Below are 23,622 nucleotides of genomic sequence, written 5' to 3'. Positions count from 1 at the left end.
CTACAGAGCATATTGTCAACAACACCTGGGATTCCCAGCAAGTCTCCCATGCTGGTACTTACCGGGCCCTAAGCTGGGTAGCAGTCTGCGATCTGACGAGAGCAGGCGCGTTCAGCTTAGGATGGCCGTTGACAGCTTCACACTTTGTATACTGTGGATTTAAGCATCAATAAATAATTTTCGGAATCGGAGCAGAAACACAGCAAAATGTCAACGGCAGCCGGGATTCCAGCCAGTCTCCCATGCTGGTACTTACCAGGCCCGAAGCTGGGTAGCAGTCTGCGATCTGACGAGAACAGGCGCATTCAGCTTAGGAAGGCCGTAGACATCTTCACACCCTGTATACTGTGGATTTAAGCATCAATAAATTCTTTTCGGAATCGGAGCGGAAGGCGGCAACAGAACAAAATGTCAACGACACCTGGGATTCCCAGCCAGTCTCCCATGCTGGTACTTACCGGGCCCTAAGCTGGGTAGCAGTCTGCGATCTGACGAGAGCAGGCACGTTCAGCTTAGGATGGCCGTTGACAGCTTCTCGCCCTTTATACTGTGCATTTAAGCATCAATAAATCCTTTTCGGAATCGGAACGGAAGGCGGCAACAGAGCAAAATGTCAACGGCAGCCGGGATTCCCAGCCAGTGTCTCATGCCGGTACTTACCGGGCCCTAAGATCTGTACCAGTCTGCGATCTGACGAGAGCAGGCGCCTTAAGCTAGGATGGCCGTCGACAGCTTCACACCTTGTATACTGTGGATTTAAGCATCAATAAATTATTTTCGGAACGGAGCGGAAGGCAGCAATAGAGCAAAATGTCAACAGCACCCGGGATTCCCAGCCAGTCTCCCATGCCAGTACTTACCGGGCCTTAAGCTGGGTAGCAGTCTGCGATCTGACAAGTGCAGGCGCGTTCAGCTTAGGATGGCCGTTGACAGCTTCGTGCCCTTTATACTGTGCATTTAAGCATCAATAAATAATTTTCCGAATCGGAGCGGAAGGCGGCAACAGAGCAAAATGTCAACTGCACCAGGGATTCCCAGCCAATCTCCCATGCTGGTACTTACCGGGCCCTAAGCTGGGTAGCAGTCTGCGATCTAACGAGAGCAGGCGCGTTCAGCTTAGGATGGCCGTTGACAGCTTCACACTTTGTATACTGTGGATTTAAGCATCAATAAATAATTTTCGGAATCGGAGCAGAAACAGAGCAAAATGTCATCTGCACCCGGGATTCCCAGCCAGTCTCCCATGCTGGTACTTACCAGCCCCAAAGCTGGGTAGGAGTCTGCGATCTGACGAGAACAGGCGCATTCAGCTTAGGATGGTCACAGACATCTTCACACCCTGTATACTGTGGATTTAAGCATCAATAAATCCTTTTCGGAATCGGAGCGGAAGGCGGCAACAGAGCAAAATGTCAACGACACCTGGGATTCCCAGCCAGTCTCCCATGCTGGTACTTTCCGGGCCCTAAGCTGGGTAGCAGTCTGCGATCTGACGAGAGCAGGCACGTTCAGCTTAGGATGGCCGTTGACAGCTTCTTGCCCATTATACTGTGCATTTAAGCATCAATAAATCCTTTTCGGAATCGGAAACGGAAACGGAAGGCGGCAACAGAGCAAAATGTCAACGGCAGCCGGGATTCCCAGCCAGTGTCCCATGCCGGTACTTACCGGGCCCTAAGATCTGTACCAGTCTGCGATCTGACAAGAGCAGGCGCGTTAAGCTTAGGATGGCCGTCGACAGCTTCACACCTTGTATACTGTGGATTTAAGCATCAATAAAGCAAAATGTCAACGGCACCCGGGATTCCCAGCCAGTCTCCCATGCCAGTACTTTCCGGGCCCTAAGCTGGGTAGCAGTCTGCGATCTGACGAGATCAGGCACGTCCAGCTTAGGATGGCCGTTGACAGCTTCTTGCCCTTTATACTGTGCATTTAAGCATCAATAAATCCTTTTCGAAATCGGAGAGGAAGGCGGCAACAGAGCAAAATGTCAATAGCACCTTGGATTGCTAGCCAGTCTCCCATGCCCGTACTTGCCGGGCAGCAGTCTGCGATCTGACAAGAACAGGCACATTCAGCTTAGGATAGCCGTAGACGGCTTTACACCCTGTATACTGTGGATTTAAGCATCAATAAATCCTTTTCGGAATCGGAGCGGAAGGCGGCAACAGAATACAGAGCAGAATGTCAACAACACCTGGGATTCCCAGCCAGTCTCCCATGCTGGTACTTACCAGGCCTTAAGCTGGGTAGCAGTCTGCGATCTGACGAGAGCAGGCACGTTCAGCTTAGGATGGCCGTAGACATCTTTACACACTGTATACTGTGGATTTAAGCATCAATAAATCCTTTTCGGAATCGAAGCGGAAGGCGGCTACAGAGCAAAATGTCAACAACACCTGGGATTCCCAGCCAGTCTCCCATGCTGGTACTTACCGGGCCCTAAGCTGGGTAGCAGTCTGCGATCTGACGAGAGCAGGCGCGTTCAGCTTAGGGTGGCCGTGGACAGCTTCATGCCCTTTATACTGTGCATTTAAGCATCAATAAATCCTTTTCCGAATCGGAGCGGAAGGAGGCAACAGAGCAAAATGTCAACTGCACCCTGGATTCCTAGCCAGTCTCCCATGCCGGTACTTACTGGGCCCTAAGCTGGGTAGCAGTCTGTGATCTGACGAGAGCAGGCGCGTTCAGCTTAGGATGGCCGATGACTTCTTTACGCCTTGTATATTGTGGATTTAAGCATCAATAAATATTTTTATTAATCGGAGAAGAAGGCGGCAACAGAGCAAAATTTCAATGGCACCTTGGATTGCCAGCCAGTCTCCCATGCCGGTATCTGCCGGGCAGCAGTCTGCGATCTGAGGAGAGCAGGCACATTCAGGCTTAGGATGGCCGTTGACAGCTTCACACCCTGTATATTGTGCATTTAAGCATCAATAAATCCTTTTCGGAATCGGAACGGAAGGCGGCAACAGAGCAAAATGTCAACGGCAGCCGGGATTCCCAGCCAGTGTCCCATGCCGGTACTTACCGGGCCCTAAGATCTGTACCAGTCTGCGATCTGACGAAAGCAGGCGCGTTAAGCTTAGGATGGCCGTCGACAGCTTCACACCTTATATACTGTGGATTTAAGCATCAATAAATTCTTTTCGGAATCGGAGCGGAAGGCAGCAATAGAGCAAAATGTCAACGGCACCCGGGATTCCCAGCCAGTCTCCCATGCCAGTACTTACCGGGCCCTAAGCAGGGTAGCAGCCTGCGATCTGACGAGAGCAGGTGCGTTCAGCTTAGGATGGCCATTGACAGCTTCATGAATTTTATACTGTGCATTTAAGCATCAATTAATCCTTTTCGGAATCAGAGAGGAAGGCGGCAACAGAGCAAAATGTCAATAGCACCTTGGATTGCCAGCCAGTCTCCCATGCCCGTTCTTGCCGGGCAGCAGTCTGCGATCTGACAAGAACAGGCACATTCAGCTTAGGATAGCCGTGGACGGCTTCACACCCTGTATACTGTGGATTTAAGCATCAATAAAACCTTTTCGGAATCGGAGCGGAAGGCAGCTAAAGAGCAAAATGTCAACAACACCTGGGATTCCCAGCCAGTCTCCCATGCTGGTACTTACCGGGCCCTAAGCTAGGTAGCAGTCTGCGATCTGACGAGAGCAGGCGCGTTCAGCTTAGGATGGCCGTTGACAGCTTCACGCCCTTTATACTGTGCATTTAAGCATCAATAAATTATTTTCGGAATCAGAACGGAAGGTGGCAACAGAGCAAAATGTCAACTGCACCCGGGATTCCCAGCCAGTCTCCCATGCCGGTACTTACTGGGCCCTAAGCTGGGTAGCAGTCTGCGATCTGACAAGAGCAGGCGCGTTCAGCTTAGGATGGACGTTGACATCTTCACGCCTTGTATATTGTGGATTTAAGCATCAATAAATATTTTTATTAATCGGAGAGGATGGCGGCAACAGAGCAAAATGTCAATGGCACCTTGGATTGCCAGCCAGTCTCCCATGCCGGTAACTGCCGGGCAGCAGTCTGCGATCTGAGGAGAGCAGGCACGTTCAGGCTTAGGATGGCCATTGACAGCTTCACACCCTGTATATTGTGGATTTAAGCATCAATAAATCCTTTTCGGAATCGGAGCGGAAGGCGGCTAAAGAGCAAAATGTCAACAACACCTGGGATTCCCAGCCAGTCTCCCATGCTGGTACTTACCGGGCCCTAAGCTTGGTAGCAGTCTGCGATCTGACGAGAGCAGGCGCGTTCAGCTTAGGATGGCCGTTGACAGCTTCACGCCCTTTATACTGTGCATTTAAGCATCAATAAATCCTTTTCGGAATCGGAACGGAAGGTGGCAACAGAGCAAAATGTCAACTGCACCCGGGATTCCCAGCCAGTCTCCCATGCTGGTACTTACTGGGCCCTAAGCTGGGTAGCATTCTGCGATCTGACGAGAGCAGGCGCGTTCAGCTTAGGATGGCCGGTGACATCTTCACGCCTTGTATATTGTGGATTTAAGCATCAATAAATATTTTTATTAATCGGAGAGGATGGCGGCAACAGAGCAAAATGTCAATGGCACCTTGGATTGCCAGCCAGTCTCCCATGCCGGTAACTGCCGGGCAGCAGCCTGCAATCTGAGGAGAGCAGGCACGTTCAGGCTTAGGATGGCCGTTGACAGCTTCACACCCTGTATATTGTGGATTTAAGCATCAATAAATTCTTTTCCGAATCGGAGAGGAAGGCGGCAACAGATTAAAATGTCAACTGCACCCGGGATTCCCAGCCAGTCTCCCATGCTGGTACTTACCAGGCCCTAAGCTGGGTAGCAGTCTGCGCATTGACGAGAGCAGGCGCGTTCAGCTTAGGATGGCCGTTGACAGCTTCACACTTTGTATACTGTGGATTTAAGCATCAATAAATAATTTTCGGAATCGGAGCAGAAACAGATCAAAACGTCAACTGCACCCGGGATTCCCAGCCAGTCTCCCATGCTGGTACTTACCAGGCCCGAAGCTGGGTAGCAGTCTGCGATCTGACAAGAACAGGCGCATTCAGCTTAGGATGGCCGTAGACATCTTCACACCTTGTACACTGTGGATTTAAGCATCAATAAATCCTTTTCGGAATTGGAGCGGAAGGCGGCAACAGAGCAAAATGTCAACGACACCTGGGATTCCCAGCCAGTCTCCCATGCTGGTACTTACCGGGCCCTAAGCTGGGTAGCAGTCTCCAATCTGACGAGAGCAGGCGCGTTCAGCTTAGGGTGGCCGTTGACAGCTTCATGCCCTTTATACTGTGCATTTAAGCATCAATAAATCCTTTTCCGAATCGGAGCGGAAGGAGGCAACAGAGCAAAATGTCAACGGCAGCCGGGATTCCTAGCCAGTCTCCCATGCCGGTACTTACTGGGCACTAAGCTGGGTAGCAGTCTGTGATCTGACGAGAGCAGGCGCGTTCAGCTTAGGATGGCCGATGACTTCTTTACGCCTTGTATATTGTGGATTTAAGCATCAATAAATATTTTTATTAATCGGAGAAGAAGGCGGCAACAGAGCAAAATTTCAATGGCACCTTGGATTGCCAGCCAGTCTCCCATGCCGGTATCTGCCGGGCAGCAGTCTGCGATCTGAGGAGAGCAGGCACATTCAGGCTTAGGATGGCCGTTGACAGCTTCACACCCTGTATATTGTGCATTTAAGCATCAATAAATCCTTTTCGGAATCGGAATGGAAGGCGGCAACAGAGCAAAATGTCAACGGCAGCCGGGATTCCCAGCCAGTGTCCCATGCCGGTACTTACCGGGCCCTAAGATCTGTACCAGTCTGCGATCTGACGAAAGCAGGCGCGTTAAGCTTAGGATGGCCGTCGACAGCTTCACACCTTGTATACTGTGGATTTAAGCATCAATAAATTCTTTTCGGAATCGGAGCGGAAGGCAGCAATAGAGCAAAATGTCAACGGCACCCGGGATTCCCAGCCAGTCTCCCATGCCAGTACTTACCGGGCCCTAAGCTGGGTAGCAGCCTGCGATCTGACGAGAGCAGGTGCGTTCAGCTTAGGATGGCCATTGACAGCTTCATGAATTTTATACTGTGCATTTAAGCATCAATTAATCCTTTTCGGAATCAGAGAGGAAGGCGGCAACAGAGCAAAATGTCAATAGCACCTTGGATTGCCAGCCAGTCTCCCATGCCCGTTCTTGCCGGGCAGCAGTCTGCGATCTGACAAGAACAGGCACATTCAGCTTAGGATAGCCGTGGACGGCTTCACACCCTGTATACTGTGGATTTAAGCATCAATAAAACCTTTTCGGAATCGGAGCGGAAGGCGGCTAAAGAGCAAAATGGCAACAACACCTGGGATTCCCAGCCAGTCTCCCATGTTGGTACTTACCGGGCCCTAAGCTGGGTAGCAGTCTGCGATCTGACGAGAGCAGGCGCGTTCAGATAGGATGGCCGTTGACAGCTTCACGCCCTTTATACTGTGCATTTAAGCATCAATAAATTCTTTTCGGAATCAGAACGGAAGGTGGCAACAGAGCAAAATGTCAACTGCACCCGGGATTCGCAGCCAGTCTCCCATGCCGGTACTTACTGGGCACTAAGCTGGGTAGCAGTCTGCGATCTGACAAGAGCAGGCGCGTTCAGCTTAGGATGGCCGTTGACATCTTCACGCCTTGTATATTGTGGATTTAAGCATCAATAAATATTTTTATTAATCGGAGAGGATGGCGGCAACAGAGCAAAATGTCAATGGCACCTTGGATTGCCAGCCAGCCTCCCATGCCGGTAACTGCCGGGCAGCAGTCTGCGATCTGAGGAGAGCAGGCACGTTCAGGCTTAGGATGGCCGTTGACAGCTTCACACCCTGTATATTGTGGATTTAAGCATCAATAAATCCTTTTCGGAATCGGAGCGGAAGGCGGCTAAAGAGCAAAATGTCAACAACACCTGGGATTCCCAGCCAGTCTCCCATGCTGGTACTTACCGGGCCCTAAGCTTGGTAGCAGTCTGCGATCTGACGAGAGCTGGCGCGTTCAGCTTAGGATGGCCGTTGACAGCTTCACGCCCTTTATACTGTGCATTTAAGCATCAATAAATTCTTTTCGGAATCGGAACGGAAGGTGGCAACAGAGCAAAATGTCAACTGCACCCGGGATTCCCAGCCAGTCTCCCATGCTGGTACTTACCAGGCCCTATGCTTGGTAGCAGTCTGCGATCTGACGAGAGCAGGCGCGTTCAGCTTAGGCTGGCCGGTGACATCTTCACGCCTTGTATACTGTGGATTTAAGCATCAATAAATAATTTTCGGAATCGGAGCAGAAACAGAGCAAAATGTCAACTGCACCTGGGATTCCCAGCCAGTCTCCCATGCTCATACTTACCAGGCCCGAAGCTGGGTAGCAGTCTGCGATCTGACGAGAACAGGCGCATTCAGCTTAGGATGGCCGTAGACATCTTCACACCCTGTATACTTTGGATTTAAGCATCAATAAATACTTTTCGGAATCGGAACGGAAGGCGGCAACAGAGCAAAATGTCAACGACACCTGGGATTCCCAGCCAGTCTCCCATGCTGGTACTTACCGGGCCCTAAGCTAGGTAGCAGTCTGCAATCTGACGAGAGCAGGCGCGTTCAGCTTGGGATGGCCGTTGACAGCTTCTTGCCCTTTATACTGTGCATTTAAGCATCAATAAATCATTTTCGGAATCGGAACGGAAGGCGGCAACAGAGCAAAATGTCAACGGCAGCCGGGATTCCCAGCCAGTGTCCCATGCCGGTACTTACCGGGCCCTAAGATCTGTACCAGTCTGCGATCTGACGAGAGCAGGCGATATAAGCTTAGGATGGCCGTCGACAGCTTCACACCTTGTATACTGTGGATTTAAGCATCAATAAATTCTTTTCGGAATCGGAGCGGAAGGCAGCAATAGAGCAAAATGTCAACGGCACCCGGGATTCCCAGCCAGTCTCTTATGCCAGTACTTACCGGGCCCTAAGCTGGGTAGCAGTCTGCGATCTGATGAGAGCAGGCGCGTTCAGCTTAGGATGGCCGTTGACAGCTTCATGCTTTTTATACTGAGCATTTAAACATCAATAAATTCTTTTCGGATTTGGAACGGAAGGCGGCAACAGAGCAAAATGTCAACTGCACCCGGGATTCCCAGCCAGTCTCCCATGCCGGTACTTACTGGGCCCTAAGCTGCGTAGCAGTCTGCGATCTGACGAGAGCAGGCGCGTTCAGCTTAGGATGGCCGTTGACATCTTCACGCCTTATATACTGTGGATTTAAGCATCAATAAATATTTTTTTTAATCGGAGAGGAAGGCGGCAACAGAGCAAAATGTCAATAGCGCCTTGGATTGCCAGCCAGTCTCCCATGCCCGTACTTGCCGGGCAGCAGTCTGCGATCTGACAAGAACAGGTGCATTCAGCTAAGGATAGCCGTAGACGGCTTCACACCCTGTATACTGTAGATTTAAGCATCAATAAATCATTTTCGGAATCGGAGCGTAAGGCGGCAACAGAGCAAAATGTCAACGACACCTGGGATTCCCAGCCAGTCTCCCATGCTGGTACTTACCAGGCCCTAAGCTGGGTAGCAGTCTGCGATCTGACGAGAGCAGGCGCGTTCAGCTTAGGATGGCCGTTGACAGCTTCACACTTTGTATACTGTGGATTTAAGCATCAATAAATAATTTTCGGAATCGGAGCAGAAACAGAGCAAAATGTCAACTGCACCCGGGATTCCCAGCCAGTCTCCCATGCTGGTACTTACCAGGCCCGAAGCTTGGTAGCAGTCTGCGATCTGACGAGAACAGGCGCATTCAGCTTAGGATGGCCGTAGACATCTTCACACCCTGCATACTGTGGATTTAAGCATCAGTAAATCCTTTTCGGAATCGGCGCGGAAGGCGGCAACAGAGCAAAATGTCAACGACACCTGGGATTCCCAGCCATTCTCCCATACTGGTACTTACCGGGCCCTAAGCTGGGTAGCAGTCTGCGATCTGATGAGAGCAGGCGCGTTCAGCTTAGGATGGCCGTTGACAGCTTCTTGCCCTTTATACTGTGCATTTAAGCATTAATAAATCCTTTTCGGAATCGGAACGGAAGGCGGCAACAGAGCAAAATGTCAACGGCAGCCGGGATTCCCAGCCAGTGTCCCATGCCGGTACTTACCGGGCCCTAAGATCTGTACCAGTCTGCGATCTGACGAGATCAGGCGCGTTAAGCTTAGGATGGCCGTCGACAGCTTCACACCTTGTATACTGTGGATTTAAGCATCAATAAATTATTTTCGGAATCGGAGCGGAAGGCAGCAAAAGAGCAATACGTCAACGGCACCCGGGATTCCCAGCCAGTCTCCCGTGCCAGTACCTACCGGGCCCTAAGCTGGGTAGCAGTCTGCGATCTGACGAGAGCAGGCGCGTTCAGCTTAGGATGGCCATTGACAGCTTTATGCTTTTTATACTGTGCATTTAAGCATCAATAAATCCTTTTCGGAATCGGAAAGGAAGGTGGCAACAGAGCAAAATGTCAATAGCACCTTGGATTGCCAGCCAGTCTCCCATGCCCGTACTTGCCGGGCAGCAGTCTGCGATCTGACAAGAACAGGCACATTAAGCTTAGGATAGCCGTAGACGGCATCTCACCCTGTATACTGTGGATTTAAGCATCAATAAATCCTTTTCGGAATCGGAACGCAAGGCGGCTACAGAGCAAAATGTCAACAACACCTGGGATTCCCAGCCAGTCTCCCATGCTGGTACTTACCGGGCCCTAAGCTGGGTAGCAGTCTGCGATCTGACGAGAGCAGGCGCGTTCAGCTTAAGGTGGCTGTTGACAGCTTCACGCCCTTTATACTGTGCATTTAAGCATCAATAAATCCTTTTCCGAATCGGAGCGGAAGGCGGCAACAGAGCAAAATGGCAACGGCACCCGGGATTCCCAGCCAGTCTCCCATGCCAGTACTTACCGGGCCCTAAGCTGGGTAGCAGTCTGCGATCTGACGAGAGCAGGCGCGTTCAGCTTAGGATGGCCGTTGACAGCTTATCGCCCTTTATACTGTGCATTTAAGAATCAATAAATCCTTTTCGGAATCGGAACGGAAGGCGGCAACAGAGCAAAATGTCAACGGCAGCCGGGATTCCCAGCCAGTGTCCCATGACGGTACTTACCGGGCCCTAAGATCTGTACCAGTCTGCGATCTGACGAGAGCAGGCGCGTTCAGCTTAGGATGGCCGTCGACAGCTTCACACCTTGTATACTGTGGATTTAAGCATCAATAAATTCTTTTCGGAATCGGAGCGGAAGGCAGCAATAGAGCAAATTGGCAATGGCACCCGGGATTCCCAGCCAGTCTCCCATGCCAGTACTTACCGGGCCCTAAGCTGGGTAGCAGTCTGCGATCTAACGAGAGCAGGCGCGTTCAGCTTAGGATGGCCATTGACAGCTTCATGCTTTTTATACTGTACATTTAAACATCAATAAATCCTTTTCGGATTCGGAACGGAAGGCGGCAACAGAGCAAAATGTCAACTGCACCCGGGATTCCCAGCCAGTCTCCCATGCCGGTACTTACTGGGCCCTAAGCTGCGTAGCAGTCTGCGATCTGACGAGAGCAGGCGTGTTCAGCTTAGGATGGCCGTTGACATCTTCACGCCTTGTATACTGTGGATTTAAGCATCAATAAATATTTTTTTTAATCGGAGAGGAAGGCGGCAACAGAGCAAAATGTCAATAGCACCTTGGATTGCCAGCCAGTCTCCCATGCCCGTACTTGCCGGGCAGCAGTCTGCGATCTGACAAGAACAGGCGCACTCAGCTTAGGATAGCCGTAGACGGCTTCACACCCTGTATACTGTAGATTTAAGCATCAATAAATCCTTTTCGGAATCTGAGCAAAATGTCTACAGAGCTACAGAGCAAAATGTCAACAACACCTGAGATTCTCAGCCAGTCTCCCATGCTGGTACTTACCGGGCCCTAAGCTGGGTAGCAGTCTGCGATCTGACGAGAGCAGGCGCGTTCAGCTTAGGATGGCCGTTGACAGCTTCACGCCCTTTATACTGTGCATTTAAGCATCAATAAATCCTTTTCCGAATCGGAGCGGAAGGCGGCAACAGAGCAAAATGTCAATGGCACCTTGGATTACCAGCCAGTCTCCCATGCCGGTATCTGCCGGGCAGCAGTCTGCGATCTGAGGAGAGCAGGCACGTTCAGGCTTAGGATGGCCGTTGACAGCTTCACACCCTGTGTATTGTGGATTTAACCATCAATAAATCCTTTTCCGAATCGGAGCGGAAGGCGGCAACAGATTAAAATGTCAACTGCACCCGGGATTCCCAGCCAGTCTCCCATGCTGGTACTTACCAGGCCCTAAGCTGGGTAGCAGTCTGGATCTGACGAGAGCAGGCGCGTTCAACTTAGGATGGCCGTTGACAGCTTCACACTTTGTATACTGTGCATTTAAGCATCAATAAATCCTTTTCGGAATCGGAATGGAAGGCGGCAACAGAGCAAAATGTCAACGGCAGCCGGGATTCCCAGCCAGTGTCCCATGCCGGTACTTACCGGGCCCTAAGATCTGTACCAGTCTGCGATCTGACGAGAGCAGGCGCGTTAAGCTTAGGATGGCCGTCGACAGCTTCACACCTTGTATACTGTGGATTTAAGCATCAATAAATTATTTTCGGAATCGGAGCAGAAGGCAGCAATAGAGCAAAATGTCAACGGCACCCGGGATTCCCAGCAAGTCTCCCATGCCAGTACTTACTGGGCCCTAACCTGGGTAGCAGTCTGCGATCTGACGAGAGCAGGCGCGTTCAGCTTAGGATGGCCATTGACAGCTTCATGATTTTTACACTGTGCATTTAAGCATCAATAAATCCTTTTCGGAATCGGAGAGGAAGGCGGCAACAGAGCAAAATGTCAATAGCACCTTGGATTGCCAGCCAGTCTCCCATGCCCGTACTTGCCGGGCAGCAGTCTGCGATCTGACAAGAACAGGCACATTCAGCTTAGGATAGCCGTAGACGGCTTCACACCCTGTATACTGTGGATTTAAGCATCAATAAATCCTTTTCGGAATCGGAGCGGAAGGCGGCTAAAGAGCAAAATGTCAACAACACCTGGGATTCCCAGCCAGTCTCCCATGCTGGTACTTACCGGGCCCTAAGCTGGGTAGCAGTCTGCGATCTGACGAGAGCAGGCGCGTTCAGCTTAGGATGGCCGTTGACAGCTTCACGCCCTTTATACTGTGCATTTAAGCATCAATAAATCCTTTTCCGAATCGGAACGGAAGGCGGCAACAGATTAAAATGTCAACTGCACGCGGAATTCCCAGCCAGTCTCCCATGCCAATACTTACCGGGCCCTAAGCTGGGTAGCAGTCTGCGATCTGACGAGAGCAGGCGCGTTCAGCTTAGGATGGCCATTGACAGCTTCATGCTTTTTATACTGTGCATTTAAGCATCAATAAATCCTTTTCGGAATCGGAACGGAAGGCGGCAACAGAGCAAAATGTCAACTGCACCCGGGATTCCCAGCCAGTCTCCCATTCCGGTACTTACTGGGCCCTAAGCTGGGCAGCAGTCTGCGATCTGACGAGAGCAGGCGCGTTCAGCTTAGGATGGCCGTTGACATCTTCACGCCTTGTATATTGTGGATTTAAGCATCAATAAATATTTTTATTAATCGGAGAGGAAGGCGGCAACAGAGCAAAATGTCAATGGCACCTTGGATTGCCAGCCAGTTTCCAATGCCGGTAACTGCCGGGCAGCAGTCTGCGATCTGAGGAGAGCAGGCACGTTCAGGCTTAGGATGGCCGTTGACAGCTTCACACCCTGTATATTGTGGATTTAAGCATCAATAAATTATTTTCCGAATCGGAGCGGAAGGCGGCAACAGATTAAAATGTCAACTGCACCCGGGATTCCCAGCCAGTCTCCCATGCTGGTACTTACCAGGCCCTAAGCTGGGTAGCAGTCTGCGATCTGACGAGAGCAGGCGCGTTCAGCTTAGGATGGCCGTTGACAGCATCACACTTTGTATACTGTGGATTTAAGCATCAATAAATAATTTTCGGAATCGGAGCAGAAACAGAGCAAACTGTCAACTGCATCGGGGATTCCCAGCCAGTCTCCCATGCTGGTACTTACCAGACCCGAAGCTGGGTAGCGGTCTGCGATCTGACGAGAACAGGCGCATACAGCTTAGGATGGCCGTAGACATCTTCACACCCTGTATACTGTGGATTTAAGCATCAATAAATCCTTTTCGGAATAGGAGCGGAAGGCGGCAACCGAGCAAAATGTCAACGACACCTGGGATTCTAGCCAGTCTCCCATGCTGGTACTTACCGGGCCCTAAGCTGGGTAGCAGTCTGCGATCTGATGAGAGCAGGCGCGTTCAGCTTAGGATGGCTGTTGAGAGCTTCTCGCCCTTTATACTGTGCATTTAGGCATCAATAAATCCTTTTCGGAATCGGAACGGAAGGCGGCAACAGAGCAAAATGTCAACGGCAGCCGGGATTCCCAGCCAGTGTCCCATGCCGGTACTTACCAGGCCCTAAGATCTGTACCAGTCTGCGATCTGACGAGAGCAGGCGCGTTAAGCTTAGGATAGCCGTAGACGGTTTCACACCCTGTATATTGTGGATTTAAGCATCAATAAATCCTTTTCGGAATCGGAGCGGAAGGCGGCTAAGGAGCAAAATGTCAACAACACCTGGGATTCCCAGCCAGTCTCCCATGCTGGTACTTACCGGGCCCTAAGCTGGGTAGCAGTCTGCGATCTGACGAGAGCAGGCGCGTTCAGCTTAGGATGGCCGTTGACAGCTTCACGCCCTTTATACTGTGCATTTAAGCATCAATAAATCCTTTTCCGAATCGGAGCCGAAGGCGGCAACAGATTAAAATGTCAACTGCACCCGGGATTCCCAGCCAGTTTCCAATGCTGGTACTTACCAGGCCCTAAGCTGGGTAGCAGTCTGCGATCTGACGAGAGCTGGCGCGTTCAGCTTAGGATGGCCATTGACAGCTTGTCGCCCTTTATACTGTGCATTTAAGCATCAATAAATCCTTTTCGGAATCGGAACAGAAGGCGGCAACAGAGCAAAATGTCAACGGCAGCCGGGATTACCAGCCAGTGTCCCATGCCGGTACTTACCGGGCCCTAAGATCTGTACCAGTCTGCGATCTGACGAGAGCTGGCGCATTAAGCTTAGGATGGCCGTCGACAGCTTCACACCTTGTATACTGTGGATTTAAGCATCAATAAATTCTTTTCGGAATCGGAGCGGAAGGCAGCAATAGAGCAAAATGTCAACGGCAACCGGGATTCCCAGCCAGTCTCCCATGCCAGTACTTACCGGGCCCTAAGCTGGGTAGCAGTCTGCGATCTGACGAGAGCAGGCGCGTTCAGCTTAGGATGGCCGTTGACATCTTCACGCCTTGTATACTGTGGATTTAAGCATCAATAAATATTTTTTTTAATCGGAGAGGAAGGCTGCAACAGATCAAAATGTCAACAGCACCTTGGATTGCCAGCCAGTCTCCCATGCCCGTACTTGCCGGGCAGCAGTCTGCGATCTGACAAGAACAGGCGCATTCAGCTTAGGATAGCCGTAGACGGTTTCACACCCTGTATATTGTGGATTTAAGCATCAATAAATCCTTTTCGGAATCGGAGCGGAAGGCGGCTAAAGAGCAAAATGTCAACAACACCTGGGATTGCCAGCCAGTCTCCCATGCTGGTACTTACCGGGCCCTAAGCTGGGTAGCAGTCTGCGATCTGACGAGAGCAGGCGCGTTCAGCTTAGGATGGCCGTTAACAGCTTCACGCCCTTTATACTGTGCATTTAAGCATCAATAAATCCTTTTCCGAATCGGAGCCGAAGGCGGCAACAGATTAAAATGTCAACTGCACCCGGGATTCCCAGCCAGTTTCCAATGCTGGTACTTACCAGGCCCTAAGCTGGGTAGCAGTCTGTGATCTGACGAGAGCAGGCGCGTTCAGCTTAGGATGGCCGTTGACAGCTTCACACTTTGTATACTGTGCATTTAAGCATCAATAAATCCTTTTCGGAATCGGAACGGAAGGCGGCAACAGGGCAAAATGTCAACGGCAGCCGGGATTCCCAGCCAGTGTCCCATGCCGGTACTTACCGGGCCCTAAGATCTGTACCAGCCTGCGATCTGATGAGAGCAGGCGCGTTCAGCTTAGGATGGCCGTTGACAGCTTCTCGCCCTTTATACTGTGCATTTAGGCATCAATAAATCCTTTTCGGAATCGGAACGGAAGGCGGCAACAGAGCAAAATGTCAACGGCAGCCGGGATTCCCAGCCAGTCTCCCATGCCAGTACTTACCGGGCCCTAAGCTGGGTAGCAGTCTGCGATCTGACGAGAGCAGGCGCGTTCAGCTTAGGATGGCCGTTGACATCTTCACGCCTTGTATACTGTGGATTTAAGCATCAATAAATATTTTTTTTAATCGGAGAGGAAGGCTGCAACAGATCAAAATGTCAACAGCACCTTGGATTGCCAGCCAGTCTCCCATGCCCGTACTTGCCGGACAGCAGTCTGCGATCTGACAAGAACAGGCACATTCAGCTTAGGATAGCCGTAGACGGTTTCACACCCTGTATATTGTGGATTTAAGCATCAATAAATCCTTTTCGGAATCGGAGCAAAATGTCTACAGAGCTACAGAGCAAAATGTCAACAACACCTGAGATTCTCAGCCAGTCTCCCATGCTGGTTCTTACCGGGCCCTAAGCTGGGTAGCAGTCTGCAATCTGACGAGAGCAGGCGCGTTCAGCTTAGGATGGCCGTTAACAGCTTCATTCCCTTTATACTGTGCATTTTAGCATCAATAAATCCTTTTCCGAATCGGAGCTGAAGGCGGCAACAGATTAAAATGTCAACTGCACCCGGGATTCCCAGCCAGTCTCCCATGCTGGTTCTTACCAGGCCCTAAGCTGGGTAGCAGTCTGCGATCTGCCGAGAGCAGGCGCGTTCAGCTTATAATGTCCGTTGACAGCTTCACGTTTTGTATACTGTGCATTTAAGCATTAATAAATCCTTTTCGGAATAGGAACGGAAGGCGGCAACAGAGCAAAATGTCAACAGCAGCCGGGATTCCCAGCCAGTCTCCCATGCTGGTACTTACCGGGCCCTAAGCTGGGTAGCAGTCTGCGATCGGACGAGAGGAGGCGCATACAGCTAAGGATGGCTGTTGACAGCTTCTCGCCCTTTATACTGTGCATTTAAGCATCAATAAATCCTTTTCGGAATCGGAACGGAAGGCGGCAACAGAGCAAAATGTCAACGGCAGCCGGGATTCCCAGCCAGTGTCCCATGCCGGTACTTACCGGGCCCTAAGATCTGTACCAGTCTGCGATCTGACGAGAACAGGCGCATTCAGCTTAGGATGGCCGTAGACATCTTCACACCCTGTATACTGTGGATTTAAGCATCAATAAATCCTTTTCGGAATCAGAGCGTAAGGCGGCAACAGAGCAAAATGTCAACGACACCTGGGATTCCCAGCCAGTCTCCCATGGTGGTACTTACCGGGCCCTAAGCTGGGTAGCAGTCTGCGATCTGACGAGAGCTGGCGCGTTCAGCTTAGGATGGCCGTTGACAGCTTGTCGCCCTTTATACTGTGCATTTAAGCATCAATAAATCCTTTTCGGAATCGGAACAGAAGGCGGCAACAGAGCAAAATGTCAATGGCAGCCGGGATTACCAGCCAGTGTCCCATGCCGGTACTTACCGGGCCCTAAGATCTGTACCAGTCTGCGATCTGACGAGAGCTGGCGCATTAAGCTTAGGATTACCGTCGACAGCTTCACACCATGTATACTGTGGATTTAAGCATCAATAAATTATTTTCGGAATCGGAGCGGAAGGCAGCAATAGAGCAAAATGTCAACGGCACCTGGGATTCCCAGCCAGTCTCCACTGCCAGTACTTACCGGGCCCTAAGCTGGGTAGCAGTCTGCGATCTGACGAGAGCAGGCGCGTTCAGCTTACGATGGCCATTGACAGCTTCATGCTTTTTATACTGTGCATTTAAGCATCAATAAATCCTTTTCGGAATCGGAGAGGAAGGCGGCAACAGAGCAAAATGTCAATAGCACCTTGGATTGCCAGCCAGTCTCCCATACCCGTACTTGCCGGGCAGCAGTCTGCGATCTGACAAGAACAGACACATTCAGCTTAGGATAGCCGTAGACGGCTTCACACGCTGTATACTGTGGATTTAAGCATCAATAAATCATTTTCGGAATCGAAGCGGAAGGCGGCTACAGAGCAAAATGTCAACAACACCTGGGATTCCCAGCCAGTCTCCCATGCTGGTACTTAACGGGCCCTAAGCTGGGTAGCAGTCTGCGATCTGACGAGAGCAGGCGCGTTCAGCTTAGGATGGCCGTTGACAGCTTCACACTTTGTATACTGTGGATTTAAGCATCAATAAATTCTTTTCGTAATCGGAGCGGAAGGCAGCAATAGAGCAAAATGTCAACGGCACCCGGGATTCCCAGCCAGTCTCCCATGCCAGTACTTACCGGGCCCTAAGCTGGGTAGCAGTCTGCGATCTGACGAGAGCAGGCGCGTTCAGCTTAGGATGGCCGTTGACATCTTCATGCCTTGTATATTGTGGATTTAAGCATCAATAAATATTTTTATTAATCGGAGAGGAAGGCGGCAACAGAGCAAAATGTCAATGGCACCTTGAATTGCCAGCCAGTCTCCCATGCTGGTAACTGCCGGGCAGCAGTCTGCGATCAGAGGAGAGCAGGCACGTTCAGGCTTAGGATGGCCGTTGACAGCTTCACACCCTGTGTATTGTGGATTTAAGCATCAATAAATCCTTTTCCGAATCGGAGCGGAAGGCAGCAACAGATTAAAATGCCAACTGCACCCGGGATTCCCAGCCAGTCTCCCATGCTGGTACTTACCAGGCCCTAAGCTGGGTAGCAGTCTGCGATCTGACGAGAGCAGGCGCGTTCAGCTTAGGATGGCTGTTGACAGCTTCACACTTTGTATACTGTGGATTTAAGCATCAATAAATAATTTTCGGAATCGGAGCAGAAACAGAGCAAAATGTCAACTGCACCCGGGATTCCCAGCCAGTCTCCCATGCTGGTACTTACCAGGCCCGAAACTGGGTAGCAGTCTGCGATCTGACGAGAACAGGCGCATTCAGCTTAGGATGGCCGTAGACGTCATCACACCCTGTATACTGTGGATTTAAGCATAAATAAATCCTTTTCGGAATCGGAGCGTAAGGTGGCAACAGAGCAAAATGTCAACGACACCTGGGATTCCCAGCCAGTCTCCCATGCTGGTACTTACCTAGCCCTAAGCTGGGTATCAGTCTGCGATCTGACGAGAGCAGGCACGTTCAGCTTAGAATGGCCGTTAACAGCTTCTCGCACTTTATACTGTGCATTTAAGCATCAATAAATCCTTTTCGGAATCGGAACGGAAGGCGGCAACAGAGCAAAATGTCAACGGCAGCCGGGATTCCCAGCCAGTGTCCCATGCCGGTACTTACCGGGCCCTAAGATCTGTACCAGTCTGCGATCTGACAAGAGCAGGCACGTTAAGCTTAGGATGGCCGTCGACAGCTTCACACCTTGTATACTGTGGATTTAAGCATCAATAAATTATTTTCGGAATCGGAGCGGAAGGCAGCAATAGAGCAAAATGTCAACGGCACCCGGGATTCCCAGCCAGTCTCCCATGCCAGTACTTACCGGGCCCTAAGCTGGGTAGCAGTCTGCGATCTGACGAGAGCAGGCGCTTTCAGCTTAGGATGGCCATTGACAGCTTCATGCTTTTTATACTGTGCATTTAAGCATCAATAAATCCTTTTCGGAATCGGAGAGGAAGGCGGCAACAGAGCAAAATGTCAATAGCACCTTGGATTGCCAGCCAGTCTCCCATGCCCGTACTTGCCGGGCAGCAGTCTGCGATCTGACAAGAATAGGCACATTCAGCTTAGGATAGCCGTAGACGGCTTCACAACCTGTATACTGTGGATTTAAGCATCAATAAATCCTTTTCGGAATCTGAGCAGAAGGCGGCTACAGAGCAAAATGTCAACAACACCTGGGATTCCCAGCCAGTCTCCCATGCTGGTACTTACCGGGCCCTAAGCTGGGTAGCAGTCTGCGTTCTGACGAGAGCAGGCGTGTTCAGCTTAGGATGGCCGTTGCCAGCTTCACGCCCTTTATACTGTGCATTTAAGCATCAATAAATCCTTTTCCGAATCGGAGCGGAAGGCGGCAACAGATTAAAATGTCAACTGCACCCGGGATTCCCAGCCAGTCTCCCATGCTAATACTTACCAGGCCCTAAGCTGGGTAGCAGTCTGCGATCTGACAAGAGCAGGCGCGTTCAGCTTAGGATGGCCGTTGACAGCTTCACACTTTGTATACTGTGGATTTAAGCATCAATAAATATTTTTATTAATCGGAGAGGAAGGCGGCAACAGAGCAAAATGTCAATGGCACCTTGGATTTCCAGCCAGTCTCCCACGCCGGTATCTGCCGGGCAGCAGTCTGCGATCTGAGGAGAGCAGACACGTTCAGCTTAGGATGGCCGTTGACAGCTTCACACCCTGTATATTGTGGATTTAAGCATCAATAAATCCTTTTCCGAATCGGAGCGGAAGGCGGCAACAGATTAAAATGTCAACTGCACCCGGGATTCCAGCCAGTCTACCATGCTGGTACTTACCAGGCCCTAAGCTGGGTATCAGTCTGCGATCTGACGAGAGCAGGCGCGTTCAGCTTAGTATGGCCGTTGACAGCTTCACACCCTGTATACTGTGCATTTAAGCATCAATAAATCCTTTTCGGAATCGGAACGGAAGGCGGCAACAGAGCAAAATGTCAACTGCAACCGGGATTCCCAGCCAGTCTCCCATGCCGGTACTTACTGAGCCCTAAGCTGGGTAGCAGTACGCAATCTGACGAGAGCAGGCGCGTTCAGCTTAGGATGGCCATTGACAGCTTCATGCTTTTTATACTGTGCATTTAAGCATCAATAAATCCTTTTCGGAATCAGAACGGAAGGCAGCAACAGAGCATAATGTCAACTGCACCCGGGATTCCCAGCCAGTCTCCGATGCCGGTACTTTCTGGGCCCTAAGCTGGGTAGCAGTCTGCGATCTGACGAGAGCAGGCGCGTTCAGCTTAGGATGGCCGTTGACATCTTCACGCCTTGTATATTGTGAATTTAAGCATCAATAAATATTTTTATTAATCGGAGAGGAAGGCGGCAACAGAGCAAAATGTCAATGGCACCTTGGATTGCCAGCCAGTCTCCCATGCCGGTAACTGCCAGGCAGTAGTCTGCGATCTGAGGAGAGCAGGCACGTTCAGGCTTAGGATGGCCGTTGACAGCTTCACACCCTGTTTATTGTGGATTTAAGCATCAATAAATCCTTTTCGGAATCGGAACGGAAGGCGGCAACAGAGCAAAATGTCAACGGCAGCCGGGATTCCCAGCCAGTGTCCCATGCCGGTACTTACCGGGCCCTAAGATCTGTACCAGTCTGCGATCTGACGAGAGCAGGCGCGTTAAGCTTAGGATGGCCGTTGACAGCTTCACACCTTGTATACTGTGGATTTAAGCATCAATAAATTATTTTCGGAATCGGAGCGGAAGGCAGCAATAGAGCAAAATGTCAACAGCAACCGGGATTCCCAGCCAGTCTCCCATGCCAGTACTTACCGGGCCCTAAGCTAAGTAGCAGTCTGCGATCTGACGAAAGCAGGCACGTTCAGCTTAGGATGGCCATTGACAGCTTCATGATTTTTATACTGTGCATTTAAGCATCAATAAATCCTTTTCAGAATCGGAACGGAAGGCGGCAACAGAGCAAAATGTCAACTGCACCCCGGATTCCCAGCCAGTCTTCCATGCCGGTACTTACTGGGCCCTAAGCTGGGTAGCAGTCTGCGATCTGACGAGAGCAGGCGCGTTCAGCTTAGGATGGCCGTTGACATCTTCACACCTTGTATATTGTAAATTTAAGCATCAATAAATATTTTTATTAATCGGAGAGGAAGGCGGCAACAGAGCAAAATGTCAATGGCACCTTGGATTGCCAGCCAGTCTCCCATGGTGGTAACTGCCGGGCAGTGGTCTGCGATCTGAGGAGAGCAGGCACGTTCAGGCTTAGGATGGCCGTTAACAGCTTCACACCCTGTGTGTTGTGGATTTAAGCATCAATAAATCCTTTTCCGAATCGGAGCGTAAGGCAACAACAGAGCAAAATGTCAACGACACCTGGGATTCCCAGCCAGTCTCCCATGCTGGTACTTACCAGGCCCTAAGCTGGGTATCAGTCTGCGATCTGACGAGAGCAGGCGCGTTCAGCTTAGGATGGCCGTTGACAGCTTCACACTTTGTATACTGTGCATTTAAGCATCAATAAATCCTTTTCGAAATCGGAACGGAAGGCGGCAACAGAGCAAAATGTCAACGACACCTGGGATTCCCAGCCAGTCTCCTATGCTGGTACTTACCGGGCCCTAAGCTGGGTAGCAGTCTGCGATCTGACGAGAGCAGGCACGTTCAGCTTAGGATGGCCGTTGACAGCTTCTTGATTTTTATATTGTGCATTTAAGCATCAATATATCTTTTTCGGAATCGGAACCGGAACCGGAACGGAAGGCGGCAACAGAGCAAAATGTCAACTGCACCCGGGATTCCCAGCCAGTCTCCCATGCTGGTACTTACCGGGCCCTAAGCTGGGTAGCAGTCTGCGATCTGACGAGAGCAGGCGCGTTCAGCTTAGGATGGCTGTTGACAGCTTCTCGCCCTTTATACTGTGCATTTAGGCATCAATAAATCCTTTTCGGAATCGGAACGGAAGGCAACAACAGAGCAAAATGTCAACGGCAGCCGGGATTCCCAGCCAGTCTCCCATGCTGGAACTTACCAGGCCCTAAGCTGGGTATCAGTCTGCAATCTGTCGAGAGCAGGCGCGTTCAGCTTAGGATGGCCGTTGACAGCTTCACACTTTGTATACTGTGCATTTAAGCATCAATAAATCCTTTCGGAATCGGAAACGGAAGGCGGCAACAGAGCAAAATGTCAACGGCAGCCGGGATTCCCAGCCAGTGTCCCATGCCGGTACTTACCGGGCCCTAAGATCTGTACCAGTCTGCGATCTGACGAGAGCAGGTGCGTTAAGCTTAGGATGGCCGTCGACAGCTTCACACCTTGTATACTGTGGATTTAAGCATTAATAAATTATTTTCGGAATCGGAGCGGAAGGCAGCAATAGAGCAAAATGTCAACGGCAACCGGGATTCCCAGCCAGTCTCCCATGCCAGTACCTACCGGGCCCTAAGCTAGAGCAGTCTGCGATCTGACGAGAGCAGGCGCGTTCAGCTTAGGATGGCCATTGAAAGCTTCATGCTTTTTATACTGTGCATTTAAGAATCAATAAATCCTTTTCGGAATCGGAGCGGAAGGCGGCAACAGATTAAAATGTCAACTGCACCCGGGATTCCCCGCCAGTCTCCCAAGCTGGTACTTACCAGGCCCTAAGCTGGGTAGCAGTCTGCGATCTGACGATAGCAGGCGCGTTCAGCTTAGGATTGCCGTTGACAGGTTCACACTTTGTATACTGTGGATTTAAGCATCAATAAATAATTTTCGGAATCGGAGCAGAAACAGAGCAAAATGTCAACTGCACCGGGGATTCCCAGCCAGTCTCCCATGCTGGTACTTACCAGGCCCGGAGCTGGGTAGCAGTCTGCGATCTGACGAGAACAGGCGCATTCAGCTTAGGATGGCCGTAGACATCTTCACACCCTGTATACTGTGGATTTAAGCATCAATAAATCCTTTTCGGAATCGGAGCGTAAGGCGGCAACAGAGCAAAATGTCAACGACACCTGGGATTCCCAGCCAGTCTCCCATGCTGGTACTTACCGGGCCCTAAGCTGGGTAGCAGTCTGCGATCTGACGAGAGCAGGCGCGTTCAGCTTAGGATGGCCGTTGACAGCTTCACACTTTGTATATTGTGGATTTAAGCATCAATAAATATTTTTTTAATCGGAGAGGAAGGCGGCAACAGAGCAAAATGTCAACTGCACCCGGGATTCCCAGCCAGTCTCCCATGATGGTACTTACCAGGCCCGAAGCTGGGTAGCAGTCTGCGATCTGACGAGAGCAGGCGCGTTCAGCTTAGGATGGCCATTGACAGCTTCATGCTTTTTATACTGTGCATTTAAGCATCAATAAATCCTTTTCGGAATCGACGCGGAAGGCGGCAGCAGAGCAAAATGTCAACGACACCTGGGATTCCCAGCCAGTCTCCCACGCTGGTACTTACCTGGCCCTAAGCTGGGTAGCAGTCTGCGATCTGATGAGAGCAGGCGCGTTCAGCTTAGGATGGCCGTTGACAGCTTCTTGCCCTTTATACTGTGCATTTAAGCATCAATAAATCCTTTTCGGAATCGGAACGGAAGGCGGCAACAGAGCAAAATGTCAACGGCAGCCGGGATTCCCAGCCAGTGTCCCATGCCGGTACTTACCGGGCCCTAAGATCTGTACCAGTCTGCGATCTGACGAGAGC

The 23,622-nt window shown here is 50.7% G+C and overlaps 26 pseudogenes; all 26 read right to left on the bottom strand.

Annotated features, from left to right (window-relative positions):
* Positions 1-13: 13 nt before the first annotated feature.
* Positions 14-133, bottom strand: LOC130316058 (5S ribosomal RNA; annotated as a pseudogene).
* Positions 134-409: 276 nt separating this feature from the next.
* LOC130330384 (5S ribosomal RNA) lies at positions 410-529 on the bottom strand (annotated as a pseudogene).
* Positions 530-1,410: 881 nt separating this feature from the next.
* Positions 1,411-1,530, bottom strand: LOC130335618 (5S ribosomal RNA; annotated as a pseudogene).
* A 655-nt stretch (positions 1,531-2,185) lies between these two features.
* Positions 2,186-2,305, bottom strand: LOC130351975 (5S ribosomal RNA; annotated as a pseudogene).
* Positions 2,306-3,184: 879 nt separating this feature from the next.
* Positions 3,185-3,304, bottom strand: LOC130352220 (5S ribosomal RNA; annotated as a pseudogene).
* A 272-nt stretch (positions 3,305-3,576) lies between these two features.
* LOC130352269 (5S ribosomal RNA) lies at positions 3,577-3,696 on the bottom strand (annotated as a pseudogene).
* A 2,264-nt stretch (positions 3,697-5,960) lies between these two features.
* Positions 5,961-6,080, bottom strand: LOC130316682 (5S ribosomal RNA; annotated as a pseudogene).
* A 1,465-nt stretch (positions 6,081-7,545) lies between these two features.
* LOC130352472 (5S ribosomal RNA) lies at positions 7,546-7,665 on the bottom strand (annotated as a pseudogene).
* Positions 7,666-7,949: 284 nt separating this feature from the next.
* On the bottom strand, positions 7,950-8,069 carry LOC130323686 (5S ribosomal RNA; annotated as a pseudogene).
* Positions 8,070-8,543: 474 nt separating this feature from the next.
* LOC130352273 (5S ribosomal RNA) lies at positions 8,544-8,663 on the bottom strand (annotated as a pseudogene).
* Positions 8,664-9,938: 1,275 nt separating this feature from the next.
* Positions 9,939-10,058, bottom strand: LOC130322995 (5S ribosomal RNA; annotated as a pseudogene).
* A 284-nt stretch (positions 10,059-10,342) lies between these two features.
* On the bottom strand, positions 10,343-10,462 carry LOC130352685 (5S ribosomal RNA; annotated as a pseudogene).
* A 1,668-nt stretch (positions 10,463-12,130) lies between these two features.
* On the bottom strand, positions 12,131-12,250 carry LOC130320924 (5S ribosomal RNA; annotated as a pseudogene).
* A 677-nt stretch (positions 12,251-12,927) lies between these two features.
* On the bottom strand, positions 12,928-13,047 carry LOC130351824 (5S ribosomal RNA; annotated as a pseudogene).
* A 680-nt stretch (positions 13,048-13,727) lies between these two features.
* LOC130320913 (5S ribosomal RNA) lies at positions 13,728-13,847 on the bottom strand (annotated as a pseudogene).
* Positions 13,848-14,333: 486 nt separating this feature from the next.
* LOC130353133 (5S ribosomal RNA) lies at positions 14,334-14,453 on the bottom strand (annotated as a pseudogene).
* An 878-nt stretch (positions 14,454-15,331) lies between these two features.
* LOC130329394 (5S ribosomal RNA) lies at positions 15,332-15,451 on the bottom strand (annotated as a pseudogene).
* A 1,882-nt stretch (positions 15,452-17,333) lies between these two features.
* On the bottom strand, positions 17,334-17,453 carry LOC130352038 (5S ribosomal RNA; annotated as a pseudogene).
* Positions 17,454-17,535: 82 nt separating this feature from the next.
* Positions 17,536-17,655, bottom strand: LOC130318437 (5S ribosomal RNA; annotated as a pseudogene).
* Positions 17,656-18,729: 1,074 nt separating this feature from the next.
* Positions 18,730-18,849, bottom strand: LOC130329262 (5S ribosomal RNA; annotated as a pseudogene).
* Positions 18,850-19,121: 272 nt separating this feature from the next.
* Positions 19,122-19,241, bottom strand: LOC130352235 (5S ribosomal RNA; annotated as a pseudogene).
* Positions 19,242-21,308: 2,067 nt separating this feature from the next.
* LOC130325470 (5S ribosomal RNA) lies at positions 21,309-21,428 on the bottom strand (annotated as a pseudogene).
* An 82-nt stretch (positions 21,429-21,510) lies between these two features.
* Positions 21,511-21,630, bottom strand: LOC130322282 (5S ribosomal RNA; annotated as a pseudogene).
* Positions 21,631-21,724: 94 nt separating this feature from the next.
* On the bottom strand, positions 21,725-21,844 carry LOC130352950 (5S ribosomal RNA; annotated as a pseudogene).
* A 1,083-nt stretch (positions 21,845-22,927) lies between these two features.
* LOC130314622 (5S ribosomal RNA) lies at positions 22,928-23,047 on the bottom strand (annotated as a pseudogene).
* A 283-nt stretch (positions 23,048-23,330) lies between these two features.
* Positions 23,331-23,450, bottom strand: LOC130315596 (5S ribosomal RNA; annotated as a pseudogene).
* Positions 23,451-23,622: the final 172 nt, after the last annotated feature.

The sequence above is a fragment of the Hyla sarda genome, chromosome 1 (genome assembly GCF_029499605.1).
Source record: "Hyla sarda isolate aHylSar1 chromosome 1, aHylSar1.hap1, whole genome shotgun sequence".
NCBI lineage: Eukaryota > Metazoa > Chordata > Amphibia > Anura > Hylidae > Hyla > Hyla sarda.
Note: the sequence above shows the minus strand (reverse complement) of the source record. Positions and strands in the feature narration are given on the sequence as shown.